The sequence below is a fragment of the Pinus tabuliformis genome, chromosome 9 (assembly GCF_031772625.1).
Source record: "Pinus tabuliformis cultivar Carrire ecotype Pingquan chromosome 9, CPIR1, whole genome shotgun sequence".
NCBI classification, from domain to species: Eukaryota; Viridiplantae; Streptophyta; class Pinopsida; order Pinales; family Pinaceae; genus Pinus; species Pinus tabuliformis.
In genome coordinates, this window is record NC_142307.1 from 1,123,460,270 (window position 1) to 1,123,472,067 (window position 11,798).

Sequence of the window (11,798 nt, forward strand, 5' to 3'; positions counted from 1 at the left end):
AAGACTTAGATTTTAAAGAGGCATTTGAAGCTTGTAAAAATCATGTTTTGTTAGACAGAAGTAAGTGGCTTGATTATTTCTTGCAAGATGGGTTGTTGTTTAAAAGAAATCAGTTGTGCATACCAAATTGTTCTATGAGGGAAAATTTAATCAAGGAGAAACATAGTGGTGGACTTGCAGGACATTTTGGTGCAAACAAGACTTATGAGCAGTTGAACAGGTTTTATTTATGGCCGAAGATGAGGACTGAAGTGGAAAAGTATGTGAAAAATTGTAAAGTTTGTCAGTATGCAAAAGGAAGAAGCCAAAACACAGGGTTGTATGTTCCATTACCTATCCCAGATAGACCTTGGGATATGGTAAGCATGGATTTTGTTTTGGGCTTACCAAAGACTCAAAGAGGTAATGATTCAATTTATGTTGTAGTTGAAAAAATGGCACATTTTATTCCATGTTATAAAACCAGTGATGCTACTCACATTGCTAATATGTTTTTTAAAGAGATTGTAAGATTGCATGGGTTACCTAAGAGTATTGTTTCAGACAAAGACTCCAAATTTGTTGGACATTTTTGGAGGACATTGTGGAAGAAGCTTGGAACTAAACTGAGTTTCAGTTCTGCTTATCATCCTCAGATGGATGGACAGACTGAAGTTGTAAACAGAAGCTTGGGTAATCTTCTGAGAAGTCTTACAGGTGAACATCCAAAACAATGGGATCAAGTATTAGCACAGGCTGAATATGCATATAATGACTCTCCTAACAGGAGTACAGGGCAGAGTCCATTCCATATAGTTTATGGAATGCACCCAAGAGGAGTGTCTGAATTAAGAAATCTGGGAAAAGCTGAGATGAGAAGTGCTGAAGGGGAAGATTTTGCTTCAGAGATGCAAACAATACATGAACAAGTAAAACAACAGTTACAGGATAGCAACATAAAGTACAAGAGCAGAGCAGACTTGAGAAGGAGAGAAGTTAACTTTGAAGTTGGAGATTTGGTTTTAGCACACCTGAGGAAGGAAATATTTCCAAAAAGAGAGTATAACAAGTTAAAGTTCAAGAAAATTGGACCATGCAGAGTATTGAGGAAATTTTCTGCAAATGCATATGAAATTGAATTACCCTATGATATTGGAATATCTCCAATTTTCAATGTTGCTGATTTGTACAGGTATGAAGGTGAAAATGCAGATGACACAACAGAAGACCAAGAGAAACAAGAAATTGATTGGGTAAAACAGTTACCTACAGCAAAGGAATTGCAGCCAGAGAGGATTTTGGACAAGAAATTGTTGAAGAAGACAAGGGGACAAGAGTATTTTCAGTATTTGGTCAAGTGGAAAGATCAACCAATTATTAAAGCTACTTGGGTGACAGATGCTATGCTACAAAAATTGGGCAGTTCTGTAGAAGAGCTCATGGATAGGAGCCCATGAAGAATTTTGTCCTCAGGAGTCTGATGCAGGAGCATGAGGCTTAAAGACAAAAGGCTTCGTATTATTCCAAAAATACAAAAAAAGTTTACAAGCAAAGGAGTGGGGTCCTTTAGCTGTCAATTTACAAAGCTTTCTAGATAGGATTTAGACTAGAATCTAGGATTTAGATTATCATGTAATAAATTCAAGTAGTTAGATGTAGTGGAGATTCTTGAGGAGAATATCATGCAGATTAGATAGGATTAGTTAGTTCGATCCTTTGATTTAGGATCTGGTTGTTAAATGAACCAGTACTTATGTAAGTTTTGAATCATAATAAGGGGATTTTGACTGATTCGGCTTGTTTTCCATATAAGATTTAGTTGCAGAAAATATATCTCTGTGTCTTTCTGTGTAGATTTGGTCAATCCCGGAGGTGTTGCATCCCTCTGTAATATCACTGTGTTTATTTGAATTTCCAGTTTAGTTCTGAAACTTCGAGTATTGTGTGATCGCATTTAATCACTTTTCACATGTATTAGCAATTGCGGGTTTCTTTTCACGTGTATTAGCAACTGTGGGGTTTGAAAGTATACGAGTTCCTTGATCGGGCTTGAAGTGCCGCACTCATCCTTAGCCGTTGATTTTATTTTCAACGCTTTACAATCAGTCAACTACGGGGTTAGCCTGGTGTTAATTCGTGGTTTAAATAGAAGTCCCGCGAGCTGAAGGATCTCATGGCCACCGTTATCCGATGGATATCAGGCTTAAAAATGAGCGGACGTTAACTCAAGAACCGGACCCGACATCAATTATATTACAGTTTATAAACCCCATCGACTCCGTCCAAAGGAATTAAGCACGTGGGAAAAGCCGAACCCGAACTTCTATAGGCCGAGTGTTTATAAACCTCATCGGGTCCGTGAGACCGGATAAACGTCGCACAGATCTCCAAGCGATGTCATAGTGACCGTTGGATCACTAAGATTGCTGACTGTTAGATCTATCTCGCATTGCATCGGTCATAAGTAAGTAAACCCTTGCCCTGAGGAACTTGCGATTACGACTTGCGATGTTTTAAAAGACTTATAAGGCTCTTGCTGTTGGGGGAAATTAAGTAGTTCTGCTAACTTAGTGGAATATATATCTTTAGGGATAGATGAGTGATACTCCGCAGGAGATTGAAGAAGAGATTTAGCCTGAATTAGAGGAAATTGTTTCCGGTTTTGAATGTTTGTCATTAACGCCTACACCCCGGCCACCAAAAAATTTAATAAAGAAGAAAAGTTCCATTAAACTGTGTGTTTTTTATTCCTCTTTATTTCTAAAAACCACAAATTCTTAAAAAGACCACAAACCCTCATGTCGCATAATAGTACAACATGGTGTATATTCTAAAGAAGGAAATAAAGTTTGCATTGTAAGCCTTTATGCACACCACACTCTAAGTTGATTTAGTAATATATTTTACTATTTTGAAAATAATATTTTACTATTTTTATTTTATTATTATTATTAATTAGGTTGTGCTTTAAATTATTATTCCAAGAGTGAGATTTAGTCTTTCATTACTATTCAGTTTCTTTAATGTTTTCCACATGGTATGATAAGTAGGCTCTTTCTTCCTATTCCAAAGTGCAGTGTGGCATGGTAATTTTTTATGTTAAAATTAAACAATTCTAAATTTATTGTTTTTTTTCCAAAGGAAAAATTGTAATCTTTCATTATATGGTGAAAAATTACATGTAGTAAATGCTATTCAGCATATGCGGATTTCCTTCATGACTTAAAAGTCTATGTTCCCTCTTGTACATGTCTATATCATAATCAAAAAATCATCACGCAAGATGATACTGTATCAAAATGTAAAAAATAAACACCACGCAGGATGTATGTATAGTAAGCAAAATATAATTTTTCTAAATTTATTGTTGTTATTTTATAGTATGGTAGTTTTATATATTTATATGTATTTTGATATTTTTTTATATATTTTTCGATTATAGAAATTTAGACATATATATTTATTATTGTTTTGATTTCAATTACTGTTTAGTAAATGGTTATATTTATTTTATTTTATTAAAATTATTTAATATTTTTTTAATAATAAGTGTTAAAAATAAAAATAAAATTATTTAATATTTTTCTTTTTAATAATAATAGTGTTAATGATGTTTTAATGGTATAGTCATTTTATTATATTAATATTAAAAGTGGCATTATCTAGTTATTATTATTAATATTGAATATGACATTATCTAATTATTATTAATATTATGATCTTAATTTTGAGAGTGATTAAATTTATTGAGGTGCAAACTTTTTATCAAGTTTTGTATTCAAAAAAGGGGTTAAAGATTGAATTTGAGAAAAAAAAATTGCACCTAGAGAGATTTGATTCCTCTTGGCACTTGATAATTCCGAGTTAAGATGGATCTACACTAATTTACATAATAGATAATTATACAAAAATAAAGCATAAATTTTTAGACATAAAGACTATAAATAAGTGAATGAGAATCATTAAAATGAGATTTCTTAATTTTCTTTTTGAAAACTTTGTCTATAAAACACTCATACAAAAATAAAGCCTAACTTTTCAGACATAAAGACCATTCACAAAAACTTTAAAGAAGAAGTTAATACAATTTCATAAAAACACCCTTATGGGAGAGACAACAAATAGAGGTATTTTTGTTTGAAAATATTCTTTTATTTACACAAACTATTTGCAAAAGATTTAAAATATAATTTAAAAAGAAAGAGAAAATAACTCTTGTTTTTATTTTATTTTTAAATTAAGAAATTATAATGAAACAAATATCAAAATTTTCCCTAATTTTTTTCAAAAACTTTGCCTACAAGACACTCTTGTACAAAAATAAAGTCTAATTTGGTGTTTGGGAAGGCTTACCCTTAACAATAATAGATTGAAAACTTGATTGACAACTCAAGGTCCTAATCCCCAGATCGCTTTGTGAATATTTTGTGTCTATATATAGCTCTCACACAAAAGGATTCAAATCTCTAATTGGACACGATAAATTGACACTTGGTTTAATATAAAACACTCTCCTGTTGGAGGACAACTATAATTATACAAAAATAAAGCCTAATTTTTCAGATATAAAGACTATAGATAAATGAATCAAAATCATTGAAACAAGTAAAGAGAATATAACTCTTCTTTTTTCTTTTCTTTTTTTAAATTAAGTAATTATAATAAAAAAATGTTTTGTCAAAATTTTCTCTAACTTCTTTTAAAATATTTGCCTATAAGACATTCTCATGCTGGAGAACAAAAATAATTATACAAAAGTAAAGCCTAATACTATAGATACATAAACAAAATCATTGAAACAAGATTCCCTATTTTTTTTTTCAAAACTTTGCCTACTTGCCTTGATCCATCTTATTTGTGAATCTACGAAATGTAGAGAGGAATCAATTCTCCTAAGATGCAAACCTCTTTTCGAGTTTTTAATTCTGAAAATTTTATTCTTTTCTAATGTAGCCTATTTAAATGCATAAAATTCTAATGAATTTTCTACACATAAAAATAACAAATTCTCAATTTGTTGTGCCAAATTTGAATTTTTTTTGTTTGTGAAAGCTATATATAGGGACATAAAATTTAAAGAGTGATTTAGGGATTAGGACCCTGAGTTGTCAACCTCACAAGTCACATGTGGCTATTATTAGTAAAGGTAAGCATTCCCTTCAGAATACATACAAAGTTTTTAAAAAAGGAAGAATTTTTTATAAACCTTTTTCATTATAATTTCTTAAAAAAAAAAAAACAAACAAAATAAGAGTTTTATATTATTATTATTATTATTTAAAACTTTTAAGAATGGTTTGCGTAATTAAAAGAAAATTCTTAAACCAAAAATATCTCTTTTTTTGTATGAGAGTGTCTTATTGCATAGAGAGGTGCTCTGAGATGTTGTCATGTCTTGTTCTAAACATTTTGGCTGGGTTAAATTACATAAAAATAAAAATCAAATAAAAAAAAAAATTAATAACATGACAACGTTTTTTACTTGGTTAAAATAAAATAAAAATAACTTCATGTATGAGAACCCATGGGATTGACTCATGGTATTCATGTGGAATATAGTCTATTTAAAGAAAGGAATTAAACCAGCCTAGATCCATCTTAACTCTGAATCTACCAAGCATCTAGAGAGATCATCATCAAATTTTGGAAATGCAATAGGAAAATATTGTAGTTGTAACCATGGATTTGAGCATTTCCCTAAAACCACTTATGAAAATGTTAGAAGCCCAAATGGTGGGAAGGTGCTCAGCCAAAACATTATATTGTATACAAGGAAGAAGAGATCTAGGATATGGAAGAAGAAAAAGAAAATCAAGAAGAAGACAAAGAAGATTTGTCAGAGGAAGAAAAAGACAACCATGAAGAAATGCAAGTTAAAGAGGATCCACCGAATTTAGAAATAGAGGAGGACCAAGTCTAGCAAACCCCCGTGAACTTTGGATGCCCCATTGAGTTTACAGGAAATAAGACTGCAAACACAATTTCTTGGGCTAATCGGGTATATGGACAAAGTGATAAAGACAACAAAGAACACTCTTAGAAGAGCAATGCCACAGATCCACCAAAAGACATGGATTGGATCCAAGTTGGGAAAAAGGGCAAAAAACCAAGGAAAATGAGAAGTTAGACAAAGTCTAAATGATAAGCAGTAATGGAAAGCAAATACATTTGGATCTTGGGAGTTTTTTGGAAAATCTTTAGTTGAAAAGGGAAAAAAAATTGTGTCATGAAAATGTCGCTTAAAAATTTGAATTGAATTACTATGCTTAGTTATGAATTGAGTCACCATGCTCAATTACAAACCCACAAAAAATACTAACAATACTAAAGAAATAACAATTCTAGGCCAAATCTCAACTCTTTTTTCAATAAAACATTCATGTATCTATTCCATTTAACATATATATAAACAACAAAATTATAACAATTATCACCATTAATAATATTAATTATTAATTAATAATAAAATATACGAAAAATATGATAGAAATATTGGAACAATATTGAGAAATGGCAGCACAAATACTGAAAGAATATCTAAGAACCACAACACAAATATTAAAACCGTATCCAAAAATCATGACACAAACACTGAAAAGGTATTTGGAAATCACTGCATAAATATTGAAACACTGTCCAAAAATCACAACAGAAGCATTGAAATGAGCAAGTGGCAAAGCACTTTTTCAATACACATGACATTAGAGGTTGAAGGCTACAATAACACTCCTAATTTATATATATATATATATATAATTTATTCATAAATAAATAAATATTATAGAGTTTATGGTTGAGGTCTTTATACATGTATAAAAATGGTGTTATATTTTAGCAACCTTGCAATAAAACACTCAATATATTGTGGAATTAGATAAGTTTTTTAATTATATTTAAAATAGATATTATTTATTTTAGAATTTTAATATTACATTTTGTATAAGTTAAAGTTCAATTAATAACATTTATCTTTATTTTTAAAGTTTAACTTTGCATTTTGTGTAAGTTAAAGTTAAACTAACAACATTTAAAATGGAAAATTCGTTATTAATAAAAGACAAATTTATTATAATAAATATGGATTTAAAATAAATTGAATAACGAAAAGAATTCGTTGATAAATTAGAAATAAAAAATAAATAAAATTTTAAAGAATTAAAATAATGATAATTGTTTTTTCAGAGCGAAAAAAGCATAATTGTATTATATAAGATATATAATGAACAGATCGTACATTGACATGAAGTTCTTCATATGGACTATTTGTAGCTGGAGCAATCTGTGCCAGGCATATTTAGATGAGATGGGAAGCATAATCCCAACAAAAGGATAAGATTTCCAAGAAAAATAGACAGTCTATTGAGCTGTCAAAAAGATGCAAAATAAAGATTTTACATTGCTCATAGAGGGGAAAATAGGAGAATTAGATTCTCAGAGGAGAAGCAACACTATTCAGAAATTTCAATTTATACTTCGACCATACATAAACAAAATATTCAGTAGGGGGAAGAGGCAAAAAGGAAACAAAAAGACAGTGCATACTTGAGTTCAGCAAGATTTTGAAATTAAGTACCTAGGAAGGAAAATTCTTGGATAGAGAAAGTTTCCTCATCAGACTTTACCTTCATGTTCCAAATACCTGATTCCGATAGAAGACCCTCCTTTGATAAGATGCCTGCTTGCTGGTTCTGTGATCTGTAAATATGGTGAATGGAGCATCCTTCCATCCTTCTCCAAAAGAATATGATTATGTCCATATAGCCTACAAGGTGAGGCTTGCAGATATGGTTTTTTTCTGATACATAATCAACCATGACTTTGGAATCTCCGAAAATTGAAACTGCCTGAATGTTAAGGAAAAGGCAAAAATTTAGAAGGCCTACGAGAGCCATCGCCTCAGCTTTGCAATTAGAGCCCCTTCCCCCATTCCAATAAATGAGATATTGTACATTTTCATTCATGATGATCTGTACTCCACAACCACAAGATCCATTTTGCGCAACACCGTCGAAATACGCTCTTGGGAACATTATGTGAGCATCTGCATGCTCTTTATGATCAAACTTTTTTTGCTTGTGAGTGTTTTCTGGTAAGGAGTCATAAAGAGATATGATATTATGTAAAATTTCCATAAAAGGCTCTTTACTATCCTTGAAGATAACATTGTTTCTCCATCTCCATGTGCACCAGAGGGTGATAATAACTATCGGCCTCCAGGATTCCTTCTGCCCGCTCCACCAAAGGAACGCTTCCTTTGTAGATGCATGAGAAATATGTGGGAATCCATAAAGATTTTCCAGAGCTTGCCATAATTGCTGAGTTTTCTGGCAATTAAAAAACATGTGACAGTTACTTTCCTCGGCAGATTTGCATATTAAACAGATACTTGGTCTGTGCCATCTCCTCTTTTTCAAATTTTCCCATGATAAATTTTTGTTGTGAAAGGCCAACCATGAAAAGAAAATCATTTTGGAGGGACATCCAGATTTCCAAAAGATTGTTGGGAATATTGGACTGGGAAGAGCAAACTTTAAGCCTATCATATTTTGGTAAATGTCCTTTACACGAACCAGGGTGATACCTTTTGAATCCTTCCAGATAAGAACATCAGTTTCCAAAGAACAATATATGCCACAGTTTCTCAAGCAGTCTCTGATGTTCTTCCATTGCCAAGCTAAGATATCTGACATCCCCATATTGTCAGCCTCTTTCCATAGAGGGAAAGGGCCCTGCCATTCTGAAATCAGTTTGTCCCAATAGAAAAAAACCTTTCCTATGGAAAAAATTTAGGAGTGTCTCAGGAAAATTGATTTCCTCCTGTCCACTCAAGAAATGATCTATTCCAATGAGGATCTTGCTACCAAACTGGAAACTCCATGCTAAATTCCTTAGGAAATACTCTTCTATCTTGCGAAAACTCAACCATATTGCTGACCCATATGTGGATCCAATCCTTCCCAACCTGTACCAGTATGAGATATCTTTACTGCCCATATATTTCTTTTTTATTGTGTTGCTCCAGGGACCCTCTCCATAAATCCCTCTCCACAATGATTTGCATAAGAGTGCCTTTCCGAAGGTCCGCAAGTCCAGAAGGCCCCATCCACCAAAGTTCTTCGGCAAAGAGATATTAGATAATTTAGATAGGTGAAATTTTCTTTTTTCTGATTGGCCGCCCCATATAAAGTTTGCAGTTAACTTATTCATCTTCTGAATGATACTTGCAGGAAGAAAAAATAAGTGAGCCCAGTATACTGCAAGTTGTGTTAGAACTGATTGAGCCAAGATAACTCTTCCTGCCATTGATAGGCATTTGTATTCCCATATTGATATCTTTTTATAGTACCTATCTAATATCCATTGCCAGTCCATTTTAGAGTATCCCTTCGCTTTTAACTGGAATCCTAAGTATTTTATTCCATGCTTAATGGACCGCGCCTCTATCCCGAACAACGAAGATAACCATTCTACTATTTCCAAGTTGACATCATTATGGAAGATCACTGACTTTGATTCATTTATTTGCAGTCCTGTGGCCTTTTGAAAGTTTTTTAGGATGTCATATAAGCATAACCAGGTGAGTCTGCATAGCATTCCAAAAATAAGTATATCATCTACAAATAAGTTATGCGAGATATAATTGTTTCTGCAAATCTTCAGTGGGCGACACCTGTTTTCACTGACTGCCTTATTGATGTGGAGGCTTAGAGAATTCATTGCCAAGATAAACAAAAGAGGAGACAGGGGGCAGCCTTGGCGTAGTCCTCTGGCAGCTAGAAAGTAAGAGGATGGAATCCCATTTATAATGATAGCATAGTTCACCTTCTCAACACATGCCATGATCCAGTTTATCATATTGGCTCTCAATCCAATCTTTGCGAGTAAGCATCTAATGAAACCCCAATCCAGGCAATCGTATGCCTTTCGGAGGTCAATTTTGAAAATGATGGCTTCACTTTTTTAGTATGCATGGCAAACAGGGTTTCTTGTGTGTTTGCATCCAGAATATTTATTCCTTTTAAAAAACCGTGCTGATCCTTTGTTAAGAACCTTGATAGAGTTTCTTTGATTCTTTCAACAATAATTTTCGAAATGATTTTGAAGGAAATGTTACAGAGGGATATCGGCCTGAAATCTTGAAAGGATTCTGCTTCCGCTTTCTTTGGGATGAGAGCTATTTGAGTGGAGGAAGTTATCTGATGTATGCTACCTGATATTCTGGAACCTTCTACCATCCTTAGCAAATCATATTTTATAAGATCAAAAAAATGGATGAAGAATTCGATCGTCCAGCCATCTGGGCCAGGACACTTATCCCTCTTGAAAGATTTCATTGTTTCTAACAGCTCTTCCTCAGTTATTGGCTGGTAAAGGCGCTCGTTTTGTTCATCATCAAACATTTGTGGGAATAAGTCAATGCCCCATAGAATGTCCTGTATCCTGCAGTCCCCAGCTCTCTTGTATTGATTTTTAAAGTATCTCACAGCATCATTTGAGATGTCCAGTTGAGAGTATAGGAAGCCCCTTTTTCTATCACTTATTTTCCATATAGAGTTTTTTTCGAGTCTGGAGCTTGCAAATCTGTGGAAAAAGTTTGTGTTCTTGTCACCTTCCTTAAGCCAAATAGCCCTACTCTTTAATCTCCAGAATGCTTCCTACTGCTCCAGAATTTTTAGTTTTTTCTTTTGAAGCTCCTTTATATGACATCTCATATTGAAAGGGAGTGGATGAGTAGCCAGGACTCCAGAGATGCTGTCCAGTTCCATTTGTATTTCCCGAAGGGATGCTCTGTTCAATTGCCTTTTCTTAAATTTCCATTCCTTAACAACCTTTCTAATGGAAGAAAGTTTGTCCCTAAAGGTCAAAAAAGGGGGCATATTATCTATTGATGATAGCTCCTTCCAAGTTCTTATTATGACATCATTAAACTCTGATTCTTCCAAGCATGACCTATTAAATTTGAATGAATACCCTTTTCTCTCAAACTTAGAAGTATCGGTCTATGATCTGATATAAACACATTACCAATTGTTGAGAATGGCATGCCCAGTCTGTCGATTATGCTAACATGTAGGATAAATCTATCAAGTCTTTTAGCTATATAAGCCTCTTCAATCCTTCCATTGTCCCATGTCGGAAGCATTTTGGGAGGGCTTATGTCAACAAGATTTCTGTTTAATAGCTCATATGTGATGCGATCTGCAAGAGGATCCTTTTTCCTGCTGTTACCCCATGTTTCATCAGAGTTTAAAGTGACATTTAGATCTCCTGCAATCATCAAAGATTCGATATCAAAAATTTCTAATGCAAATAATTTCTCCCAAAATGGCAATCTGTTTCTGTAAGGAGCGTAAATATTCAGAATGTTGATCGGACAGTATTTCCCCCTAATTGATGTCGAGATGAGAATACCCACAAAGCACCTATATGCTTTTGCTCTAATCCAATCAAGATCCATAAAACCACTAGGCCCCCAGAAAGGCCATTTTCTTTTGAAGCAGTTATATGCCAGGTGGGGAACATTTCCTGCTAAAAACAAGCATTCCTTCGAGTGAAGAGCACCGTGAAGCCGACCAACGAAAATCCCCGCGAGCCAAAACGTAATCATAATATTTCGTCACAGAGTGAGGTAAAGGAACATGGAGCTATGCTAACGAGTACCCTCACACAGGAAGCTCCAAACCAGAGGTCACCGGTCTTCCTGCCTGGAAGGCTGGCAGGAAAAAGTGAACCAAACCAAGCGATATTTGCAGTGACAGAAAAAATATGGGGGTATAGGCAGCTATGAGGATGACACACTGATCATACAAAACCCAAGC